This window comes from Hemitrygon akajei, chromosome 1 (assembly GCF_048418815.1).
Source record: "Hemitrygon akajei chromosome 1, sHemAka1.3, whole genome shotgun sequence".
NCBI classification, from domain to species: domain Eukaryota; kingdom Metazoa; phylum Chordata; class Chondrichthyes; order Myliobatiformes; family Dasyatidae; genus Hemitrygon; species Hemitrygon akajei.
Window position 1 is genome coordinate 67,898,616 of NC_133124.1, and position 26,974 is coordinate 67,925,589.

The 26,974-nt window shown below is 40.8% G+C and overlaps 1 protein-coding gene across 1 annotated transcript in view; it reads right to left on the reverse strand.

The window, feature by feature from the left end:
- The window catches only part of LOC140727429 (RNA-binding protein 12-like), a 219,466-nt gene that overhangs the window by 53,078 nt on the left and 139,414 nt on the right, over window positions 1-26,974 (reverse strand). The window contains exon 2 of the transcript XR_012098864.1: window positions 7,954-8,160. The gene's annotated coding sequence lies outside the window, so the exon portion shown is untranslated. The remainder of the gene's footprint in view (window positions 1-7,953; window positions 8,161-26,974) is intronic.

Sequence of the window (26,974 nt, forward strand, 5' to 3'; positions counted from 1 at the left end):
CCCTCCACCTTAAATTCCTCCATATACCTGTCTAGTAGTCTCTTAAATTTCACTAATGTATCTGCCTCCTCCACTGACTCAGGCAGTGCATTCCACACATCAACTACTCTCTGAATAAAAAACCTCCCTCTAATATCCCCCTTGAACCTTTCACCCCTTACCTTAAAACTATGTCCTCTTGTATTGAGCAGTGGTGCGCTGGCTGTTCACTCTGTCTATTCCTCTTAATATCTTGTATACTTCTATCATGTCTCCTCTCATCCTTCTCTCCAAACAGTAAAGTCTTAGCTCCTTTAATCTCTGATCATATGCACACTCTCTAAACCAGGCAACATCCTGGTAAATCTCCTCTGTACCCTTCCCAGTTCTTCCACATCCTTCCTATAGTGAGGCGACCAGAACTGGACACAGTACTCCAAGTGTGGCCTAACCATAGTTTTATAGAGCTGCATCATTACACCACGACTCTTAAACTCTATCCCTCGACTTATGAAAGCTAACACTCCATAAGCTTTCTTAACTACCCTGTCTACCTGTGAGGCAACTTTCAGGGATCTGTAGACATGTACCCCCAGATCCCTCTGCTCCTCCACACTTCCAAATATCCCGCCATTTACTTTGTACTCTGCCTTGGAGTTTGTCCTTCCAAAGTGTACCACCTCACACTTCTCTGGGTTGAACTCCATCTGCCACTTCTCAGCTCACTTCTGCATCCTATCAATGTCTCTCTGCAATCTTCGACAATCCTCTACACTATCCACAACACCACCAACCTTTGTGTCATCTGCAAACTTGCCAACCCACCCTTCCACCCCCACATCCAGGTCGTTAATAAAATTTACAAAAGATAGAGGTCCCAGAACCGATCCTTGTGGGATACCACTAGTCACAACCCTCCAATCTGAATGTACTCCCTCCACCACGACACTCTGCTTTCTGCAGGCAAGCCAATTCTGAATGCACCTGGCCAAACTTCCCTGGATCCCATGAATAAGCCTACCATGTGGAACCTTATCAAATGCCTTACTAAAATCCATGTTGATCACATCCACTGCACTACCCTCATCTATATGCCTGGTCACCTCCTTAAAGAACTCTATCAGGCTTGTTAGACACGATCTGCCCTTCACAAAGCCATGCTGACTGTCCCTGATCAGACCATGATTCTCTAAATGCCCATAGATTCTGTCTCTTAAGAATCCTTTCCAACAGCTCTCCCACCACAGACATAAGGCTCACTGGTCTATAATTACCTAGACTATCCCTACTACCTTTTTTGAACAAGGGGACAACATTCGCCTCCCTCAAATCCTGCGGTAGCATTCCCATGGACAATGAGGACATAAAGATCCTAGCCAGAGGCTCAGCAATCTCTTCCCTTGCCTTGTGGAGCAGCCTGGGGAATATTCCATTACGCCCCAGGGACTTATCCATCCTAATGTATTTTAACAACTCCAACACCTCTTCTGCCTTAATATCAACATGCTCCAGAACATCAACTTCACTCATATTGTCCTCAGCATCATCAAGTTCCCTCTCATTGGTGAATACCGAAGAGAAGTATTCATTGAGGACCTCGCTCACTTCTACAGCCTCCAGGCACATCTTCCCACCTTTATCTCTAATCGGTCCTATCTTCACTCCTGTCAACCTTGAAGAATAATTGAACAATGTCTTGCAGTTTTCCTTTACCCTACTCGCCAAGGCCTTCTCATGCCTCCTTCTTGCTCTCCTCAGCCCCTTCTTAAGCTCCTTTCTTGCTACCTTATATTCCTCAATAGACTCATCTGATTCTTGCTCTAAACTTCATGTATGCTGCCTTCTTCTATCTGACTAGATTCTCCACCTCACTTGTCACCTACCATTCTTTATCTTCCTCACCGAGAAAAATTTATCCCTAACATCCTGCAAGAGATCCCTAAACATCGACCACATGTCCATAGTACATTTCCCTGCAAAAACATCATCCCAATTCACACCCACAAGTTCTAGCCTTGTAGTCTCATAATTTGCCCTTCCCCAATTAAAAATTTTCCTGTCCTCTCTGATTCTATCCTTTTCCATGATAGTGTTAAAGGTCAGGGAGCGGTGATCACTGTCCCCCAGATGCTCACCCACTGAGAGATCTGTGACCTGACCCGGCTCGTTACCTAATATTAGATCTAGTGTGGCATTCCCCCTAGTTGGCCTGTCAACATACTGTGACAGGAATCCACCCTGGATGCAGTTAACAAACTCTGCCCCATCTAAACCATTGGAACTAATCAGGTGCCAATCAATATTAGGGAAGTTAAAGTCACCCATGATAACAACCCTGTTATTTTTGCACCTTTCCAAAATCTTCAGATCATTCAGAAGGCTGAGGGGTTGATAGATAGGACATACAGGGAGGTAATTACACCCAAGCTGCAGGACATAAGTAACTGGGTGAGTGTTAGAAGGATGAAAGGGGATAGGCAGTCAGGGCAGAGTACTGTTCCAAGATATGTTTCAAGACCAACCTCTCAAAGCATTTCATCACAGTGGATGTAAGTGCTGCTTGATGATAGCCATTGATGCAGGTTACCATGATGATTAATGCCTGCTTGAAGAAGGTGGAAACCTCAGACTGCCAAACCATGAGGTTAAAGGTGTCAGTAAACACTCCAGCCAGTTGAGGAGCACAGGTCTTCAGTACTTAGTCAGCGGACACCATCTGGGCCAAATACTTTCTGAGGATTTACCTTACTGAAGGATGCTTGCACATTAGCCTCATATACTGAAACCACAGGGTTGTCAGGAGGTGTGGGATTTTATGAAGGTGCCTCCATACTCTGGCCATCAAAGCCAGCATAAAAGACATTGAGCTCATCTGGGAGTAAAAACTTGTCACATACGTTGCTTGGTTTTACTTCATAGGAGGCATAGAAGGCATAGAACTCATCTGGGGATAAAGCCTTGTCACCTACTGAATTTGGTTTCACTTTGTAACAGGTATTCACTTTCAAGCCCTGCCACAGCTGTCGAGCATCCTTCTGTGATTCAAGTTTGGTCTGGAATTGCACCAGAATTGTAAATATATATTTACACCGTGCCTATAAAAAGTATTCACCTCCTTGAAGTTTCCATGTTTTATTGTTTTACAACATTGAATCATAGAAGTTAATTTGGCTTTTTTGACACTGATCAACAGAAAAAGACTCTTTCATGTCAAAGTGGGAACAGATTTATATCACGTGATCTGGATTGATTACAAATATAAAACAAAATAATAGATTGCATAAGTATTCACCCTGTTTAATATGACACACCAAACCATCACTGGTGCAGCCAATTGGTTTTAGAAGTCATATAATCAGTTAAATGGAGATCACCTGTGTGCAGTCGCGGTGTTTCAATTGATTGTAGTAAAAATACACCTGTATCTGGAAGGTCCAACTGCTGGTGAGTCAGTATCCTGGCAAAAACTACACCATGAAGACAAAAGAACACTCCAAGCAACTCTGTGAAAGGGTTATTAAAAAGCAGAAGTCAGGAGATGGATACAAGGAAATTTCCAATTTGCTGAATATCCTTTGGAACATAGCTAAGTCAATCATTAAGAAATTGAAAGAATATAGCACAGCTGTAAATCTGCCCAGAGCAAACCGTCTACAAAAACTGAGTGACCGTACAAGATGGGGACTAATGAAGGACACTAAGAGATGAATGACAACTCTGGAGGAGTTACAAGATTAAGTGGCTGAAATGGGAGAGACTGTGCATACAGCAACTTTTGCCTGGATGATTCACCAGTCACAGTTTTATGGGAGAGTGGCAAAGAGAAAGCCACTGCTGGAAAAGAAACTCACATTAATTCTTGGCTAGAGTTTGCCAGAAGGCATGAGGAAGATTCTGAAGTCAGCTGAAGAAGGTTCTAAGGACTTATGAAACAAAAACTGAGCCATCAGACTAAATATTGTTTGGTGTAAAGCCAAACACCACACATCATCAAAAATACACCATCCCTACTGTGAAGCATGGTGCTGGCTGCTTCACTGCAGCAAGCCCTGGAAGGCTTGTGAAGATAAAATGAAAACAGCAAAATACAGGGAAATCCTGATGCAGTCTGCAAGAGAACTGCGACTTGGGAGAAGACTTGTTTTCAAGCAAGACAACGACCCAAGCATAAAGCCAAAGCTACACAGGAATGGCTTAAAAACAACAAAGTTAATGTCCTGGAGTAGCCAAGTCATAGTCAATCCAATCCAATCGAGAATTTGTGGCGGGACTTGAAAAGGGCTGTTCATTCGTGATTCCCCATACAATCTGACAGAGCTTGAGCAGTTTTGTAAAGCAAAATGGGGGGAAATTGCAGTGTCCAGATGTGCAAAGCTGATAGAGAGCTATCCACACAGACTCAAGGTTGTAATTGCTGCTAAAGGTGCATCTACTAAATACTGACTTGAATGGGGTCATTAATTATGCAATCAATTATTTTGTGTTTAATAATTGTAATACATTGAGATCAATTTGTAGAAACTGAGGCCAGGTCCTCTAAAATAATAACACAGTGGAATTTAAAGTTGCTGCCCCTCTCCACCTCTGATCCTTTGATGAGGACTGGCTCATGGATCTCTGGTTTCCTCTTCCTGAAGTCAATAATCACTCCTTGGTCTTGCTGACATTGAGAAAGAGGTTGTTGTTATGGCACCACTCAGCCAGATTTTCAATCTCCTATATATTGATTCGTCACCACCTTTGATTCAGCCGACAGCACTAGTGCCGTCAGAAAACTTGAATATGGTATTGGAACTGTGCTTGGCCACACAGTCGTAAGTGTAAAGTGAGTAGAGCAGAGGGATAAGCACACAGCCTTGAGGTACACCTGTGCTGACAGAGATTGGGAGGAGATACTTTGACAATCCGAGCTGACTGGGGTCTACAAGTGAGGAAATGGAGCCTCCAATAGCACAAGGAGGTAATGATGCCAAGTCTTGAAGCTACACAAGAGGTCATATCTGGACCTCTTGTACTTTGCTTGGTCGCCAGACTTGAATGCCTGTGATCTAACCCTCTGCAGACTGCAGATCTCTCGGATCATCTGGGGCTTCTGGCTGGAGAAGGCTCTGAATGATTTTGTGGGGACACACTCAACTACAAGAGTGTTTTTAATGTCCATGATAAGACATTTTATTGCTGGTCTTGCCACAGACCATGTTATGGCTAAAATAGAGAGGGTGACAATAGACTATTGCCAATAGTGTCATCAATGAGGCACCTGCTAAATAAGTATGTTAGGAGAAGAACTCACTTTGAACTACAGCACAAACTATGACTTTAAGTGAGTGTTTGAGCAGCCAATAGTGAGGCTGTATCTTCCTAGTAAGAATTTCTTTATGTCAGTAAACAGTTTCTTTAAACTAAGATTTTTGTTATCAGATTCAGATTATTGTCATTTATAAACCACAAATACAATGCAGTTAACAAATGAGACAACGTTCTCTGGAATGATATCACGGAAAAGCACAAAACTGACCACACAAGAAAAACCACATAACGTTTGGTAATCCCCAATCCAGAGTCCGGGGAGGCTGCTCCGGAAATCAGAAATTAGTGCATTATTGTCCTACTTAGACAAATATTGTTCAATGAAGATAGTAGGTTACACTTTTGACTATTACTTTATCTCTGTAAGAGTAGAATGGTTGGTGCAGAAATAGTGACACTACTGTATAGGGTACATTAACATAAACAGATCAGGAAAGTACAGTATTCACTCCAATTTTGGGATGACCATTATTTTGGGCTGAATATATTCTTGCATTATATTTTCCTTCTTTCTCAGTTTTCAAAGACAAAAAAAACATTTATTATCAAAATACGTAAAAATTATACAACCTTGAGATTTAAAAACACAAACACGAGGAAATCTGCAGATGCTGGAAATTCAAGCAACATACACAAAATGCTGGTGGAACGCAGCAGGCCAGGCAGCATCTCTAGGAAGAAGTACAGTCGACGTTTCAGGCTGAGACCCTTCTAGTCCTAACGAAGGGTCTTGGCACAAAATGTCGACTGTACTTCTTCCTATTGACGCTGCTCAACCTTGAGATTTGCCTGCTTCTAGGCAACTACAAAGCAAGAAATCTGAAAGAACCCAATTTTTAAAAAGAAAGATCAATACCAAATGTGCAGCGAAAGAGAAAAAGCACAGATCATGCAAACATAGAAGGAAGAACAGCATTCTGAACCAAAATGAGTCCTTGGATCCGAGTCGCCGGAGCAGGCCCAAAGCCTCGGTTTCAGTTCAACATATTAGCGGGGCAAATTGCCTCAAAGTTTGTAGACACAAAGCACAGCAGCCGGAGCAGTCTCAGAGCCTCAGCGCAGCGGAGAGGAGTTAACACTGCGAGAGAGTGAGCAAAATTGGCCTAAACCTCACTTCCGGTCCTGACTTCCTGCCTTTCCAGTCTATCTGGGCCAGCGTCTAAATTGTCCTAAAATATTGAATCATGCCTTGCATTAGGACCGGGGCCTCACTGCAGTCATACGCTCTGGGCCTAGACCTCACTCCCCAGCTCAAAGCCGTCCTCGGCCTCTCTAAATTGGCTCAGCACTTGGAACAATCCAACCTCACACTCAGGTTAGATGGAAGGGCGTCAAAACTCCTTTGCCTCGACTCCTCTCTGAATTGATCGCTCCATCTCCACCTGCAGCCCCGTTTTGAACACTTTACACTTTGCAACACACCAGCAACAGCAAAGGGTTTCAGACCTGAAATATTAATTCAGTTTCTCTTTCCGCAGATGTGGCCTCAGCTGTATGAAACTTTGGCCTGACCATGTTTGGAGAATTGTGCTTTGTTCTGGTCACCACATCACAGGAAGGATGTGGATGTTCTGAAGAGGGAACAAAAAAGGTTCACCAGGACTTTGCCTGGCTTAGAGAGTACCAGCTGTAAAGAGTGGTTGGATAGTTCTCTCATTGAGTGTTGGAGGCTAAGGAGTAACCTGGTCAAAGTATACAAATTTATCACACGGCCAGGATGGATGGTCAGAGTTGTTTTACTCCAGGCTGATAATGTTAAATAATAAAGAGCATAACTTTAAGGTGAGAGGGGGAAAGTTTTAAAGAAGATTTATGTATCAAGTTTTTCTTAAACACAGGGTGGTAGGCAGCAGAACTGGCACGGCAGGTTTTGGACGCAGGTACAAGAGCAATTGTTGAAACAGCATTTAAACAGGTACATGGACAGCCAGGAAATACAGAGGGATATAGACAGTACGCAGACAGATGTGCAGATTTCATTGACCTCATAGTCAGCAAAGACATACTGGTCCAAAGGGCTTGTTCCTTTGCTGGATCTCTCTCTCTCTCTCTCTCTCTCTCTCTCTCTCTCTCTCTCTCTCTCTCTCCCTCTCTCCCTCTCTCCCTCTCTCCCTCTCTCCCTCTCTCCCTCTCTCTCTCTCTCTCTCTTCCCCCCCCCGTCTAGTATTTTGCACCTTCTCTATGGTCACTCGAAAAGAACCTGTTTATCAATGACAACAGAGTACAGCATTTACATTCAGCTGAACTGTGCCAAAAGTATCCCATCTCCCCTCACATAGATTTTTCATTATTCTCCATGCTCATGTGACGTAAATGTCACCAGGTGGAAACCTGTGAAATCTAGGGACTAATTGTGTGTGAGGTGCACCCTGATGGGACTGAGCTCTCATGAGTGGCCAGCTTAATTACTCCCTATAGAACATGTTAAATTCTGAGGGGAAAACAAGGACACATATAAATAATAACCAAGGGTATAAGAAACAGAACACAAATAAACTCCACAGCCTTGAAGCCATTACTGCTTATGCTTTCTGAGTGCTCAACCTATATCCTCTTAAATGTGTTTTACCCAGATGCTCTATACTTTTGAGGCAAACAGAAGTACAGATTCAATCTCATTGCTAAACTGTCAGTCACATTTGGTATTGATTACAGGCACCTTACTGGGTTCCGGATGCCCGGTCTTCTCCGGTCTTCACAAAGGTTGGTCTCCAGCCTCAAATGGTGCTGCTGCCATCTTCACTCCTTGGTTAGGGACTTCAAAACTGGCCTTCCTTGGCTGTTGTCAGGATAGTGCCTCTGGATCTGTGAAGCGGCATCAGGTTTGGTAGGTGTCTTGTCAACGACAATGTTCTCATTGCACCTCTAGACCTGTAGAATCAGAATCAGGTTATTTATCATCGCCATGTGTCATAAAATTTGTTAACTTAGCAGCAGCAGTTCAATGCAATACATAATATAGCAGAAGAAAAAATAAGTAAATCAGTTACAGTATACGTATATTGAATAGATTAAAAATCACGAGAAACAGGAATAATATATATTTAAAAAGCGGTGTAGTTTCCAAGGGTTCAATATCCATTTAGGAATCAGATGGCAGAGGGGAAGAAGCTGTTCCTGAATCGCTGAGTGTGTGTCTTCAGGCTTCTGTACCTCCTACCTGATGGTAACAGTGAGGAAAGGGAATGCCCTGGGTGCTGGTGGTCCTTAATAATGGACGCTGCCTTTCTGAGACACAGCTCCCTGAAGATGTCCTGGGTGCTTTGTAGGCTAGTACCCAAGATGGAGCCAACAAAATCTACAACCCTCTGCAGCTTCTTTCAGTCCTGTGCAGTAGCACCCCAGAGTGGCATTTGATTTGATAGGTATCTTGTCTAAGACAACATTCTCCGTTTCCAGTGTCACGTTGCTGTCAGTGCCATCCTGAGAGGAAAGTCCAGTGACTGTAATGTGTCCGTCTTGTTGGATGCAGTCGACTCGGGTGTGTTCTTTGGTTGAGTATCCAGTATCTGGTCTCCATGTCTGATCTCCAACATCCACTGTGTACATCAGTGTCCAATTTTTGGAGCTGTCCAACCATGAGTCCACTTGTCTTCTCTGTAATCATGTGCTAGGACCTCCTGTTTAATATCAAACCTCCTTACTGCTTCACTTAGCAACTGGCTGAACTGTTTATTCTGCACTTCCCTCTGTAGGTCTGGTTTCAGGAGGTCTACGTGAGATCTCAGATTCCTGTTCATGAACAGCATTGCAGGTCTTTGATTTGTCCTCGCATGAAGAGAGTTCCAATATACAAAAGAGAAGTTGTCTACCTTGTGCTGTAGAGAAATGTCTTCTTTGTCTATCACTTTAACGAACTTCTTGAATGTTTGGATAAACCTTTCAGCTAATCCATTCGTTGCCGGGTGGTGAGGAACTGACTTGAAATGTCTGATGCCATTTTTCTTCATGAACAGTCGGAATTTTTCTGACATGTATTGTGGTCCACTGTCACTCACAATCTGTTCTGGTGAGCCATTCCAGCTGAAGATAGTCCTCAGAGCGGAGTCAGTCTTTGCTGATGTGGTTGAATTCATTGGGTTAACCTCCAGCCACTTCAAATGAGCATCCACAGCAATCAGAAACATGGAGTCCATGAATGGCCCAGCAAAAACAAAATGTACTCGTTGGTATGGTGATGATGGTCATTCCCACATTTGTAATGCTGCCTGTTGGGGTGCATTTTTGCATCCTAAACAGCTTTTGGCCAAGTTTTCCATCTATTTATCTATTCTGTGCCACTCTCTTTTACACAGAGAGTGGTGAGTGTGTGGAATAGGCTGCTGGCAGCGGAGGTGGAAGCAGAAACAATAGGGTCTTTTAAGAGACTCCTGGATGGATACATGGAGCTTAGTAAAATAGAGGGCTGTGGGTAAGCCTAGGTAGTTCTAAGATAAGGACATGCTTGGCACAGCTTTGTGGGCCAAAGGGCCTGCATTGTGCTGTAGGATTTCTGTGTTTCACATGTAGCTCCAAGTGAGACTCTTCACCTTGACTGTACCCAGGTCGCATTCAAGCAGACTCTCTGATACTCTGGTGCACAGTTTAGAGGGAACCACAACACGAGATCCACACATCAGCATTCTTTGATATATCCACATTTGGTCTCCTGTCACTGAGAACCCTGGAAACATAGTTACCATGAGCTCGCCATCGTTGCACGGTGACTTCATAGATTTTTGACAATGTCGGGTCATTTCTTGTTTCCCTTTGTATTTTAGAACTTGTTACCGGCAACTGGTCCACCAATGCAGTGTGGAACCATACTGCTGGGTCACAGTATGAAGACTTTTCTTCAGTTGCCATTAGTGGAAGATGTAACAAGCTATCAGCATTGCTGTGTTGTTTGATATTCTATGTCATCAGAGTGGGCTCCTAGGAATAGTGCACAACTTTATAACTGAGTAGCAGTCATCACTGGGATTCTCTTGAAAATAGGCACAGGGGGCTTGTGATCTGTCACTAGTACAAACTTTTGTCTGTAGAGGCAGCGGTGGAACTTCTTTAGTCCCCATACTCGGCTAAGGGCCTCTCAGTCAATCTGTGCATAGTTGCATTCTGTCTCATCAGTGATCTTGAAGCAAGCACAATCAAGCATTCAGATCCATCTTTCATAAAGTGTGACAAAATGGAACCAATGCCATAAGGGGACACATCGCACACCAGTCTGATCACACCAATCTGATGTTATTAGTCTCATTGTTTCCTTGAATGCTTTTTCACATCTTTCTGACCATTCCCACTTTGCTCCTGTCTGTAACAGTGCATTCAATGGGTGCAGCACCGTAGTAATGTTTGGGAGAAACTGATAATGATAGTTTATAAGGCCCAAGTATGACCTGAGTTGTGACACATTTTCTGATTTGGGTGACTGTAGCACTGCTTCAGTCTTCTCTTGTGACTTATGTAAGCCATTCTTGTCAATGACATGTCCACCATATGAGATTTTATTTTTGAAAACCTCATATTTCTCTTTCTTTGCGAGCAGACCATACTCACTCAGCCTGGTAAGCACTTTACCAAGGTTCTGGAGGTGCTCTTCATCATTTTTGCCAGTCACGATGATGTCATCAAGGTACGTTGTGTTCCTGGGATATCCTGGAGCACTTGGTCACTGCTCTTTGCCAAATTACTGGAGCTGATGTGATTGCAAAGATAAGACGATTATCCTGGAATAGTCCATTGTGAATGTTGATTGTGAGGAACTTTCTGCTTGACTCCTCAACCTCCATTTGGAGATTGGGTTGTGACAAGTCAATCTTTGAAAACCACTCCCCACCCGCCAAAGATGCAAAATTGTCTTCTATCCGTGGCGGGGGATATTGCACAGTATGCAGCATCAGGTTGATGCTCACCTTGAAATCTCCACATGTGCAAATAGCTCTGGCTTTCCCTTTCATGATCACCAGGACAACGGGAGTGGCCCAATCACTCCACTCAACCTTGGAGAGAATTCCAGACACCTCCAGGCTCTGCAGTTCAGCAGCCACTTTAGGACATGGTGCAGAAGGCACTGGACGCTTTATGGAATGAAGGTGTTGCTGGTTTGAATTTACCAATCCCCTTCTCAAACACCTGATTAGCATTAAGCAGCTATGCCAGTCTCTGGTGAGTATTAACATTTGGACTGCCATAGCCTGTTGATGTCACACTGAAAGCTTTGAGTGCCAGTCCAGTTGGATTTTTCTCAACCATTCATATCCGAAAAGGGCTGGTCCTCCACTTTTCAAAATATAAACCTCTAACTGTTGTGTTTGCCTTTGGGAGACTGTTTTTCTTTCCCCCGTATAGATATTTAGCATTACTAAGGTCTTCTCTAATGGTATTTTAGAAAACAATTTGTTGTTGTCAGCAAACACGAGGAAACCTGCAGATGCTGGAAATTCAGACAACACACACAAAATGCTGGTGGAACACAGCAGGCCAGGCAGCATCTATAGGAAGAAGCACTGTAAGGGTCTCGGCCCGAAACGTCGACAGTGCTTCTCCTTATAGATGCTGCCTGGTCTGCTGTGTTCCACCAGCACTTTGTGTGTGTTGTTGTTGTCAGCCTCTGGAATTATGGATCCAGCTCCATTTTCAGTTTTACACTGGACACATCTAAATTGATGCATATTATATTGTGATCTACTTCAGTTATACTTTGCAGTTCTGGGCATGAAAGCTCACTTTTTATGCATTTGCTTCGTTTTGTGTTGGAGTGTTTCCCCCTGGTTACGCTCTTTGTCTGCCTTGCATTCTCTCTATATGACCTGCTCTGTGACACTCTCCGCAGACTTTTTCTTTGAACCTACAGTCATTTGCATCATGGGGGAATTTGCTACATCAATTACATCTTTGAGTTTTTGCATTTCACATTCTAACCACCTTTTCTGTAGTTCGGTTGCATCCTTTGCTGCAGTCGAAAATGAGATTGCAACGGTTAACGTCCATTCTGAGGTTGGGTCTCTTTCAGATAGTGGCCTCTTTTGCAATACACACAAAATGCTGATAGAATTCAGCAGAGTAGGCAGCATCCATGGAAAAAAAGACTACACTGGACTGCTGAGTTCCTCCAGCATTTTTGTGTATGTTGCTTGGATTTCCGGCATCTGCAGATTTTCTCTTGTGTGTAGCCTCTTTTGAGTGCTTTGACTATACGTGCCACATACAAGCCTGTCCCTTAATGCATCAGAAAGTCCATCACAGTACTGGGAAAGTTTGTGCAGTTCTGCAATGTATTCAGAAGTTATTCTTAATTATAGACTCTTCTAATATCCCAATATATACATAATGCAAGCTGATCTATGATTCCCTATTTCCCCTCTCATCTTTCTCAAGAGTAACGTGACATGAATTTTCCTGTCTTGAGACTGAGCCAAGACTTGGGAAGATTATACAAACGGCATTAACTGTGCTCTCGCCCATTTCCTTTAAAACCAGAATAGAAACCATCTAGTCCTTGTGACCACAATGAGCCAAAGCAAAATTTAAAAGGGAAATGGAAAGTTATTAAAAAGAACAAAGCAAAGTTAACTGGATTGGGACAGAGAGGAAGGTGGCTGGTTTATCTCCCGTTGCAGAGTTGTTATTGGCACTAATGTGACAGGATGGGAGAGCTCTTGTGTCATATTATTTCAATGATTTTATCATGCCATGAATAAGAGAAGCAGTTAAGTGAAAAAACAGCATCAGAGACAGAAGAGGAGTCTGGAAACTCTTCAGACTAAAGATTGTTGGCAGAAAAATTATATTGTACCAGTAAAATAACTTCAGTAAGAGGTAATTTATTACTGAACGTTCTGTAAGATCACACAAGCAACTATTCCAAAGATATCAGAAATCCATACAATGGAAGATAATTTGCTAAACTATTCATCAGAAGAAATCCAGAGGTAACATAACAAATATGACCTAATTAGGTATAGTCAGAATGGTTTTGTTTCAGGCAAATAATGTCCTACTAAATTGACTAAGTTGTTTGAAAAGGTAATGAAGATAAAGCTGTGGATGTTGTCTATATGGATTTTGGTAATATGCGATCTTAATCCAGAAGATTGCTTCATGGGATCATGGGTGTATTTGGCCATTTGGATTCAGAATTGACTTGCCCATACAAGTCAGAGGACAGTGGCTGATGGGACTTATTCTGGCTAGATGTGAAAAGTCAAACCAACATAGAACTTGTACTATGAATGTTAGAGACCTAGACAGTGTAATGGATCAGAGTCACTGATGAATATATGAATGTTAGAGACCTAGACAGTGTAATGGAACAGGGTGACTGAGGAATATATGAATATTCGAGACCTAGACAGTGTAATGGAACAAAGTGACTGAGGAATATATGAATATTCGAGACCTAGATAGTGTAATGGAACAGAGTGACTGAGGAATATATGAATATTCGAGACCTAGACAGTGTAATGGAACAAAGTGACTGAGGAATATATGAATATTTGAGACTTAGACAGTGTAATGGAACAGTGACTGAGGAATATATGAATATTAGAGACCTAGGCAGTGTAATGGCACAGAGTCACAGGAATATATGAATATTTGAGCCCTAGACAGTGTAATTGAACAGAGTCACTGAGGAGTACGCATGCATAGTTCATTGAAAGTGGTGTCACAGGTAGACTGGGGAGTGAAAAAGACATTTAACGTGCTGGCCTTCAGTCAGGACACTGAGCATAGGAGTTGGGATATGATGTAGCAATTGAATAAGTTATTGCCATATTGTGTACAATCTTGGTCACTTGGGAAATGTAGGAAATGTGCTTATTCTGGAATGGGTGCAGAGATTTACAAGAATATTGCCAGGACCAGATGGCCTGAGTTATAAGGAGAGGTTGGCCAGGCTGGGTCTTTATTTAGAATATAAGAGAATGATAGATGACCTTATTTAACTGTATAAAATTATGAGAGCCATAGATGGTAACACTCCTTTCCCCATGGCAGGGATGTCCAAAATGATTAAGGCTGAGAGGGAAAAGATTTTGAAAGGACATCAGGGACAACATTTTCTTGCAGTGAGTAATGAATATATGGAATTAGCTGGCAGAGGAAGATGGTGAGGCAGGTATAATTTAAGAAGCACTTAAATAGGTACATGGAGGAATATAGGCCAAATACAGGAAATCAAACCTAGCTAGGTGGACATGCTTGGCATGGACTTGTTGGGCCAAAAGGCCTGTACCTGGGCTGTATTGTTCTCGGATTCAGCAAAGGATTAAATGAAATTTTAAATACAAAACAGTGAATTGCGATCAAGACTGCCACCTTTTAACTCACTGCATTCACTTGGTTCAGATCTACAATATGCAATATCTAATAAGAAAAATTATTAATTCAGTTATTAGGATGTGAATGTCACTGGCAAGGCCAGCATTTATTGTCCATCACTAATTGCCCTTGAGAAGATGCTGCTGAGCTGCCTTTTTGAACTGATATGGTCCTTCTGGTGAAGGTATTGAATGTTTCATACTCGGGTCAAGCATTTTACACTATCAATAATGAAGGAACAGCAATATACGATTTTCCCAGTCAAGACTGTGTGCAACTTGGGACAAATAATAGTTTTTTTTACTTCAAAATTATTACCATAGGAGCTAATTATTAACAACAACAAAAAACCAAGCTAAAAGCTGTGTTTGATCATAAAAATTATAGAAGACAAATAAATAATAGGCAAAAACAGAATTTGCTAAATACAAAGGGATTATTTAAAACTATTTTTTGTATTTTTCTCGGTGAATGAAGCAACCAGCTTTATGAATGCCTGTGTTTGTGCAAAAAGTTACTGAACATTGCAAAGTTAATGATGGCTTAATGCTGTTAGCATCTACTATGTAAAACTATTTTGTACAAATGAAATTACAAAGAATTCTCCAGGCAACAAGGAAATAACCACCAGTAGCAATAAAGGATGATTACTCCACACCCTTGAAGCAAAATTAAGTATTTTAACCTTATAAAATGTCCCCTTTATAAAACAGATACATTACTTATTCAGGAACTATATAACATAACAACTGCATTCATTTCACACTAATGAAGAAAATTGCCTGGGCTTACAACAACAGTCTGTTATTAACTGGAGAAAAAAACCACTCTCCATAACATGGAACATTAAACATAATTAAATTTTTTGCCTAAAATTGAAATACAATGAAGCACAGACATGGCAGCTGTTGACTGTCATGCCTTAGGTACTCGAAGATAGTGCAATAGGAAATTATCTTCTACATTATAAAATAAATGACCTGTTTCCCTCAGCATTAGTCAGCCGCTGACATATGTTCAGAGTTATGGTAGGTATTAGATAAAAGCAGTGATTGATGATACAATTTCTGATATCTCAATAACTAGCATCACTTTAAATAAATTTTAAATATTTCATTGCTTCCTAGGAAGATGTAATATAATTTAAGATATTTGCTACCATTTCTACTAAGTATATTTGCTGAAAAATTGATAAGATCATCCTGTATTGACCCAAAACACACATTTTTTCATGGTTATGTTTAACTTCACACATCTAGTCAATCATCACTACATCTTATACATAACTTACTCTTTGTAACTGGATATGGTCTGATCAAATCAAAGACAGCTGCTTGCAAAACTTGCAGTTTACTGGAAAAATATTTAAATCATTCAGTCCATTCATCAAATTTTACAAAGTTCTATTATTACGTTTTTTATTAAATGTGATAGTTTACAATTAGATTTGAACATGTGAAACGAAACAAGGCTATGTGATCCTTTCAAACAATCCAACATTATGATATTATGTTATAGTAGACTGTCCAGTATCTTCAAATCCCTGGCCTGTTTAGATCATAAGGCATAGGAGCAGAATTAGGACATTTGGCCCATTGAGTCTGCTCCACCATTTTATCATGGCTGATCCGTTTCCCTCTCAGCCCCAATCTCCTGCCTTCTCTAGTAACCCTTCAAGTCCTCACTAATCAAGAATCTATCAATCTCTACCAAATATAATCAATGACTTGACCTCCAGAGCCACTGTAGCAACAAATTCCACAGATTCACCACTTTCTGACTAAGGAAATTCCTCATCTCTTTTCTAAATGGATGTTCGTCTATTCTGAGGCTGTGTCATCTGATCTTAGATCATCCTCTCCCCATCCACTCTATTGAGGCCTTTCAATGTTTGATACATTTCAATGAGAGCCCCATTCTACTACAATCTAGTGAGTAAAGGCCCAGAGCCTTCAAACTCTCCTCATTTTATAAAGCTATCAATCCCGAATCATTAATGTGAACTTGCTTTCAACTCCTTCAAATGTCAGCACATCCTTTCTTACATAAGGGGCTCAAAAAACTCATAATACTCCTTGTTTTTTATATTCTAGTCCTTTAGAAATGAATGTTAACAATTGCATTTGCCTTCCTCACCATCAATTCAACCTGTAAATTAACCTTTAGGGAATCTTGCATGAAGACTCCCAAATGCCTGTGCACCTCTGATTTTTAAATTTTCTCTCCATTTAGAAAATAGTCCACACTTTTATTTATTCTATCTATGTGCATTACCATACACTTCCCGACACTACATTCCATCTGCCACTGCTTTGCCCATTCTCCTAATCTGTCCCTTCTGAAGCCTCTCTATTTTCTCACAACTACCTGCCCTTCCACCTATCTTCAAGGTGTCCACAAACTTGGCAACAAAGCCATCAATTCCATCATACAAACTATTGACATATAACATAAGAAGCAGTCCTAACACAGACCCTTGTGGAACAACACTGTCACTGGTAGCCAACCTGAAAAGTCACCTTTTTCCCCCACTCTGTCTCCTACAAATCAACCAGTGCTCTATCCATGCTAGTATCTTTCCTATAATACCATGGATTTTTAACTTGTTAAGCAGCCTCATGTGTGGCCTCTTGTCAAAGGCCTTCTGAGAATCCATGTACACAACATGCACTGATTTTCCATTGTCTGTCCTGCTTGTTATTTCTTCAAAGGATTCCAATAGATTTGTTAGGCAAGATTTTCCCTTGAGGAAACCATGGTGACTTCAGCCTGTTTTATCATGTGCCACCAAGTACGCTGAAACCACATCCTTAACAATTGACTCTAACATCTTCCCAACCACTGAGGTCAGACTAACTGGCCTTTCCTTTCTTCTGCCTCTCTCTCTTCCTAAATTGTGGAGTGACATTTGCAATTTTCCATTCCTCTGGAACCATGCCAGGTTGTATTGATTCCTGAAAAATAATTTTTAGTGCCTCCACAATCTCTTCAGCCACCACTTTCAACACCCTGGGGCATCAACCATCTGGTTGCTGTGACCTAGCTACCTTCAGACCTTTCAGTTTCCCAAGCACCACCTTACTAGTAATAGCAACATCTGCTCCCTGACACTCTCAAACTTCTGGCATACTGCTAGTATCTTCCACAGTGAAGACTGATGTGAAATACTTATTCAGTTCATCTGCTATTTTGTTTCTCCCCTATTACTACCTCTCCAGCATTGTTTTCCAGTGGTCCAATATTCCCTCTTGCCTGTGTTTTACACTCTATATATCTGAAGAAACCTTTGGTATCCCTTTTAATATTATTGGCTAGTTTACCTTCCTATTCCATCATTTCCTTCTTTGACTTTTTTGCTTGCCTTCCACTGGTTTCTAAAAGCTTCCCAATCCTCTAGCTTCCCACAATTTTTTTCTCTATTATATGCCCTCACTTTGGCTTTTAGAAGCAAATAATCTCAGCCAGGATAGGTGGATTTAGCTACAGATGGTCTTGGTATCTGTAAAAAAAAAGGTAGTGACATGGAAGTTCAATGCCAGTAATTGCATATCAGTGGGGGGGGGGCGGTGTGGTAAGCCAGTAAATGTTTTGTTCGAGGATTCTACAAAATCCAGTAGTACATAGGGCCCAAGGCATCCAGCTAATTTCTACAGATATACCATGGTTGTACCATTCTAACTGGTTGTATCACTCTCTGCTATGAAGGGACCACTGCACAGGGTCAGAAAAACCTGCAGAAAATTGTAAATTCAGGCACCTCCATCATAGGCACTAGCCTGCTCAGTACTGAGGACATCTACAAAAGGCAATCTCTCAAAAAGGCTGTATCCATCATTAAGGACCCCCTTTACCCAAGTCATGTCCCCTTCTCAATGAAGAGGTACAGGAGTCTGAAGACACACACTCAGCGTTTTACAAAAAGCTTGCTGCCCCATCCATCAAATTTCTGAATGGAAAATAAACCTATGTACACTACCTCAATTTTTTTTGTTCTCTTTTTGCACCACTTATTTAATTTAAATATATATATACATACATATTTCTTACTGTAATTTATAGTTTATTATGTATTGCATATTTACTATAGCCACAAATCAATAAATTTCACAACATATGCCAGTGATATTAAACCTGATTCTGAGGTACTACTGTGTAGACCTTTCCTTTCCACACTTTTTTATTGTGGAGCCCATGAGGAAAATCAAGTATTTATCTGGTACATAGTGGTAAGTCCAGAGGCTTGGGGAGAAATGATATGGGACATGGTACAGGGAAATATTTGTTGTCAAAATTGTTGGGGCTCAATGGCTGGGATTTAATGATTGGTTGAGCAAGGATATTGGGAGTGTGACCAGCAGGATAGTTGAAGATTCTGAATTGGTATTTGGAGGATGGATTATGCACTAGAGGAAGAAAGGACGAATTGAACAGCCTAAATACTGGGATAATGTTCAGCAGGATCTATGGCTAAGGATTATAAGTCCTGGTATCTGTATTTCTTGAGCAAGCTTGAATGCAGAATGCTACAAAATAAAATCGTTAACTTCCAAAAGGCTATTGGGATCCGGACACAAGTCATTTTATAAACTGCCAAAGAACAGCACAAGCCTGCACCAGTCCTACTCATGAAGCTCGTTATTCATCCCATTTTCAGATAGAATGGAATAGAAATGGATATGAAACAGAGAAATATCAGGTAGCTAATAGATATTCAGATCTTTAGGATGAGCTGAAGGTTTTGGAGATTGGCTTTCATTTTCCATCCTATGGTAGGGGCAAGGGCAGCATAGACTACAGGAAACCTGGATCAGGTTCTGGAATTCTGAAACCAATACTCAAACTTTTCAGTGCTATCCCAGCTGAGATCAGCAAATTTTTGAAGTATCATACCAACCTATATCAGCATTAAAGAGCATCTTTCAGGCAAATACTCATGAAAACCAGTGACATTTAATCATTTTCAGATAAGGTTAACAAGAATGAGTCTGTGATTTAAGCAATTTAAAAAAGGTGGGGGGGGGGGGGATGCACTGTCTTGAGTACCTGTGCTCTTTCATTTAATAATGAATAGGGTTCAATCCTATTTATAGACCTATAGGTCTCATTTTTATATATATTTCAGTTTTTTGAGTCACTGCATCCTTACTGAGAGATTTTTCAAATCTGTTTCATTAATTGTAGAAGGTCTGTACACGTTTCTTTTCTCTCACAAGTTAAGCACATTCTCTGATCATAATGCGATAGTTAGTTTGCTCATTCTATCACTGTTGACCAGATAGGCTACAAGAACTGCATACCAATTGGCTGAGGTTCTCCAAAAATAACAAAGTTGGCCAAAAAATCTTTGAAACTCCATTAGTTACAAAAGCATGCACTAAAATAAGACCTTGAATGGACCACACCCAGTTTAGGATAACTTTTAACAACTTGCTGTACACCAATAATAATGGTATCAGCCCTTAAATACATGCCCCCATGACAATCAGACAGCAGCAATGTATAGTATGCTTGTCATGAAGAGTATGCCTTTAAAAGATAACTTGCAAAACATTACTTCCGCCTGGTTCTGGTTTAGTTGACCAATGAATACATCCCCTGGAAAATCATAGACTCAGAGGATAAGGAAATTGATAGAGATGCCTTTAAGTGGGAATGAAGGTATTGTATCCTTTTAATGTTTTGTCCTAACTTTATTCCCTTTCTTAGAGGTATCCCTTGAACTCAAAAGATTTGGAACTCACGCAGTAAAGTGGCACAAAGTTAAAAGACTGGCCATGATCATTACGAATGGAAGAATAGGCTTAAGTAGCTCTTTTTCTCATGTGCAGTCAATTGAATTAAAGACAGTTGAACATTGGTGCATCTTTTATCTACCGTCCCTCACTGAAACTTCTATTTTAAAAGCATAGGAAAATTTTTGGAATATGAAATAAATATGTACTCCTGAATTAGTGACCATGATATTATAATAATTAGGGGTATTCCAATTAACTGCTTAAACATTAGAGAGTAGTCTTGAACACAAAAGATTATGCAAATGCTGGAAATCTTGAGCAACTCACATAAAACCCTGGAGGAACTCAGCAAGTCAGGCAGCTCCTATGGAGGGGAAATAAACAGTTGACGTTTTGGACTGAGACCCTTCATCAAAACTGGAAAGGATGGGGACAGAAACTAGAATAAGATGGTCAGGGGAGGGGGTGAGTGGGAAGGTGAGTGGATGGAGTTGAGGAATGAATGAAGAATGAAGCTTGGACGGAAATAGATGGAAGGAATAAAGAGCTGAAGAAGGAGGAATTGATAGGAGAGGAGAGTTAACCATAGAAGAAAGGGAAAGAGGAGGGGACCTGAGGGAGGTGATATACACTTGAGGAGAACATAAGGGTTGAGAGGGTAACCAGAATGGGGAAGGGATAAGCAGTGAGTAGGAAGGAAGCAGGGAAATTGCCATAAGTTTGGGAAATTGATGTTTATACCAGATGGAATATGAGGTGTTTCTCCTCCAATCTAAGTTTGAATTCATCACACCAGTAGAAGAGGTCATGGGCAGACCTATCAAAACAGGAATGGGAAATCTAATTGAAATGGGTGGACACGGGAAGATCCCGCCTTTGGCAGCAGACAGACTGAAGATGCTCAATAAAGCAGTTTCCCAATCAGTATGGGGTCTCGGTGATGTAGAGCAGTCTTGTCTGCATGCAATGTATATTTTCTTAGTAAATATACCTAAATTCAGATGGATTGGTCACAATATTTATTAGGACAAGAAAAAATAACACAAAATAACTAGCTACTAGCTCATCTGAGACAGTATTGAAAATGACTATTTAAATCAAATACTGATCCATGTAATTTGGTTTATTTTTTAATTTTATTTAAATTATGGTAAAGTATGGTAACAGACCCTTCCAGCCCAATGAGCCTCTGCAGCCCAATTACACCCATGTGACCAATTAACCTACTAACCTGTGTGCCTTTGGAATGTGGGAGCAAACAGGAGTACTCAAAGAAAACCCATGCCGTCTTGGGGCAAATATACAAATTTCTTACAAACAGTGGTAGAATTGAACTGGCAGGCAGTCATAGGCCCTGTAATAGCATTACACTGACCATACACTACGATGTGCCCATTTTCTTTTTGTAGATTATCTTTATTGAACTTTTGAGCAGACATCTACACATAGTCACAGGCAAATATCTTCCTTTTGTGATTGGCATTTAGAAAGCATTTTTAGGTTAACTTGCAGGCACTTTCTATGAAGCAAGTTTTAAAAAAAGAATATTCTAACAGGATGGGGGATAAATATAGAGATGAGAATGTGTGAAGGAAGTCTGGTTGGGAATCCAGTTTTTTTTTATTGTACTTTTTTTTTAAATTCCCAGATAAAACCAGCCTCTGCAGGGAGAACACAGCAGCTGATGACAGGTAAATTTCCATTTCTCAGGAAATAGTTTGTGAGGACAATAGGGGATTGATCACCATAGTTCCAACTGTCAGGGAGCAAGTCGAGGCGAGACAGTTCAAGGAGATTAGATTGTTAGATGTTCACTGTTGAGTATGGTTTGGTGATTGTGGAGCATATCATTGAAAGGTTCATTTGTGAAACTCCAATTGTTTGGGAAGAGGAATAGATGTTCTAAGTGTAGGAGGGAAGCAAGTTAACTTGGAGAACTGAGAAAAAAATATTCCTGCACCTGACCAGCAAATAATGGTAGAAAGCACAACTTCCAAATATCAGTCTTCATCACCATCTAGCCAGCATTAAAACTAAAAGGAATAAAAACTATCAAGTCTTAAAAATGTTTAAAATAATAATCAAGACATCTTAAGTGAGTAATCACCCATGCCCTTTGCATCCCAACTCCATTAAAACTAGAGGAAGCTGGCTGCAAGATGAGCCATTTTCAAGTTTAACCCAGGCAACCTGTTCATATTCTATACCTTCACAGTACGGTCGGGGTCAATTTTGGTCCGGCCCAAGAATCCCCTCATAACAAGTATCTATACCAAATTTTGAACCACAGATCTATTTAGAATGTATAAATAGCCATTAATAAATGGGTGATTAATCCTTAATTAATGTTTCAGAGATATAAAATCCATTTCAATAGATACGGCTCAAATTTGACTCAGAACAGCCTCAATGTACAAAGATTTGTAGCACCTGTACTAAAGTATAAAATGTTTAAATATTTTCATTTTTGCACATTTCGGGTCACTTCAGGAAAAGTCATCAAATTTTGGCTAAAAAAATGGCATTTAAGTTGTTTTTACTGCTATTAAATGTCAAAACAGGTCAAATTTAACCTGAACAGTATCTAAGGGTTAAATTTTTCTAAAAAAAATTTGGATCCAACTCAACCTCAGAAATTGGGTGTGTATAGTTTATAATTACTTCCAAAGTATTTAATCGTTAGAGTATATTCAGCATATCAACCTGGGACTACCTTGTGCCGGTTTAGACCTGGGACAGGAATAAAAGGAGGGGCCCCATTGGTGACACCTGCATCAACAACAAGCTATTGTTCACAGATCTTAGCTGGAGTAAGGGAGATTGTACACAACATAGTGGGACTATGGAGAGAGCTTTCTACTTTCAGCTTCTATAACTGAACAACAGGGCCGCAAGTGTCTGGTTTTGCAACAGTTGGGTGAAAGGCATTGGTTAATTTTTTTGGAACGTGTTACTGTCAAGTTGACCTGGCAGTCAGGTTTTACCAATGGGCTGTACAAATCAACTCTTGAACTTTATGCTTCTGGATTCTCCCACACTTCCATAAAAGATGCTTACTGGATCTTTCAGTCCATAGCAAACAAATGTATCTGAGACATGACTGATGGCTTATTTGCTGGGGCTGTCAATGATCTCAATTTTCCCTGTAATAAACCAGTCAGAATGAATGAGTGTAAAGGTTTAGAGTGAATGCTCCGGTTTACAATGCCTGCCGCCTTCAGAAACTTGTAAAGAGCTCTATTTCATATTTTTAGCATATTCTTGCAAAGTGCCTATTTTTGGACAGGTTAAGCATTGCCTCTTATCTGTAACTTCATTCATATTGTTAACAGCACATCCCTGATTTTAATAAGGCTTGGAGGGTGGACTCCATGAACTGAGAAACATGGAAAGCACCCGTCACAATGTCAATGTGAGGTCCAAGCCTGCAGACCTTATTACCATGCAGTGGGAAAGATTTGTTATCAAATCCATTGGGACCAGAATTTAATGTGCCAAGAGCTCTTTCTGTGGATCCTTGCAGTGAAAGATGATGTGCTGGTGTATTATAAAAACATACAAATTAGGAATAATAATAGATCACAAAGACCCTTAGGCCTGTTCCAACATTCAATAAGGTAATGGCCCATTTGATTGCAACATTGCATTGATTGCATTGCCATCTATTTAGAGTAAACTTTCACCCTCTTGCATAGCAAGTTTTTAACTCCGTTAAAAAAATTTAAAGGAGTGTTTCTATTGTCCTTTGAGGAACAGAGTCCAAAAGACATGAGAATTAGAATCAGATTTGGATTTATCACTGTTTTACTTAATGTGAAATTTGTTGTTTTGTGGGAGCAATAAAATTACTACAAATTACAAAACATGTAAATAGTTCAAAAAAAGGAATAACAAGGCAGTGTTCACATGTTCTTGGATAATTCAGAAACTTGATGGTGGAAGAGAAGTGTTCTTGAATTGTAGAGTATGGTCCTCAAGTTTCTGTGCCTCCTCCCTTATGGTAGTAACAAGAAGAGGGCATGCCCTTGGATGGATATCACCTTCTTGAGGCACCACTTGAAAATGTCCTTGATAGTGGAGATGTTTGTGCCCATAATGGAGTTGGCTGACTCTACAACCTTTTGTCTTGCAATCCTGTGCATTGTGATACAAGCATTCAGAATGCCCTCCACCATACATCTGTAGAAATTTGCAAGAATTTTTGACGACAAACTAAATCGCCTCAGATTCCCAACAAAATAGAACTGCTGGTGTGCTCTCTTTATGATCCCAACAATATGTTGGGTCCAGGATAGATTTTCTGAGGAACTTGAAGTTGCTCATCCTTTCCACCACTAACCCCAACTTCCCCTTTCTGAAATCCACAATCAATTCCTTGGTCTTGCTGACATTGAGTGTGAGGTTGTTATTGCACACCGCTCAACCGTGACTATCTGAGAGAAAAATAACTTAATTGGACAACTCATTATTTTTAAATTACAACCTCTAAGATGCATTAATATTTCACCAGAATGTTGCCTGGGTTTCATTGCATGTAATAAAGGATCCATAGAAAAAGCATCAAAAGATTCTGCAGCTGCTTAAAATCTTGAGAAGCACCCATAAAATTAAAGTTATTACAGCTGGGGGTGGTAATGGAGCAAGCTCCCACTACCTATTAAATACTCCCAGTGGCGTGTACCTCAAACAGCCTCTGACAATCAAGTCCAGCTCCTGGCCTTCATGTGTGGCTTATCTACTAAGCCCAGCAGAACCATTTCTACTGACAGGAGAAGGGACAAAACCAGATTACTGGCGCCTTAAAACCAGTCACTTCAGGCAGATGGGGCTTGTCAGCCATGGTTGGCAGCTCATATGGGAGAAGGAAAACTCTGATCTTAAACCTCTGCTGCCTTGCGGCTATACCCACTCATGGGGAAGGTTTCAGGAGTAAACCCCAAGAGAAAAATCCAAAGCTGGTGTCTCCAAGGCAGTCCTACACTGATTTCAATGCTGACTGGCAACTCCTGCAATGCTGCTGGTACTAAACTGTTGGTCTCTGCCATTCCTTTGGGTTCATCAGATGCGCAGAGATGAGGAGCTGGCTACATGGGCAACAGCTGGCTCTCTACACTGTACCGCCCAGGCTTGCACATCTAGACACCTAGGATGTAATATCCATAGCAACTCTGACTGACGGAGGCCCTCACCTCACACATAACATTTCTGTGCTTCTCCCCCTCCCTCTACCTTTTTATTCTGACCTTTGTCTTGTTCCAGTCCTGATGAAGGTTCTAGGTCCAAAAGTTCAACTGTTCATTTCCTTCCATAGATGCTGCCTAATCTGATGAGTTCCTCCAGCATTTTATTATGTTACATAGAAAGAGTCTCTTGGATATACAAACTTTGTAGATATTTGGAAGATATCTGGATTATAGAGTATTAGCTATGGGGAGAGCTTGGACAAACTGATTATTTTCACTGGAGCAGTAGAGATGAGAGGATACCTGACTGAAGCATATAAAATAAAGAGAGGCCTAGGTAAGGTAGATAGAGCTTTTTTTTTCCAAGGGTGGAAATATCAAATACTAGAGACATGGAATTAGGCTGAGAGGGGAAAAATAGAAAAACTATGTGAAGCAAGTTTTTTTTACACAATGGTAAGTGTCTGTACTGGAGAGGTGGTAGAAGAAAATCTGATGGCAACACTTAACATGTCTTTAGACAGACAAATGAACAGGTAGGGGAGAGAAGGGCACAGCTCATTTGCTGGTTGGTGCAGACAACTTGGGCTGAGGGGACTGTTCCTATTTTATGTTCTATATACCTCAACCATATGAAACCTCTCTCCACATCCACCCAGTCAAAACTGCTCAGTATTTTATTTTTCAATTCCACTCATTCTTCTAAATTCCAGCCTCCCTTTCCATCAAAGAACTTGTCCAGTCCAGATATTAAAGCAGTAATTACTTTCTCAATTTCTTGCAGTACCAGCATACATGCCTTTTGCTAATCATGCACCAAGACACCCGGATCACTCCACCTCTCAGAGCTCATTAATCTTCGTATGTTCAGAAACATTCACAGTTTTTGACAGGATTGTTATCTGGCTAAGACAGGGTGCTTCTTCTGGCTCTCACCTCATGTGATGGCATTTACATGTGTGAGGTCCTGCTCCTGTACCAAGACTCACTGTTGAAAATCAGGCTAGCAATTACCTGCAAGTGGACACAATGGTTTGCACAGATGGCAATTTTGATATGCCAGATAGGCATGTGGCTAGTATGGGTGGTTCATTGCTGTCAGAGCCTTATGCGCCAGTATGTGTAAAATGCTTTTTGACATAACTCCAACTTACAGGCCATTGCATTAAAAAGAGGGGTTCTAATTATGATTTTAAATATGAGCAATTTTCACTTTCAGTCTTTTCTTCCACTACTCTCTGATTTAGCTGTACATAGAGGCACCAGTGCATGGCAGCAGTCAGTACACATTAAAGTCAGATTTCCCCTTCCCTAGAAGTCATCCCATAAATCACCACGACTCCCCAGAGAGCAGAAAATTTGATTATAATGCACACTGAATGTCCCATGCTCTATCAACACTGTGCAGTAAAGCAATCGGGGAGTAGGAGACCAGCGCCAAGATTAAATTATTTTAATTAGTCT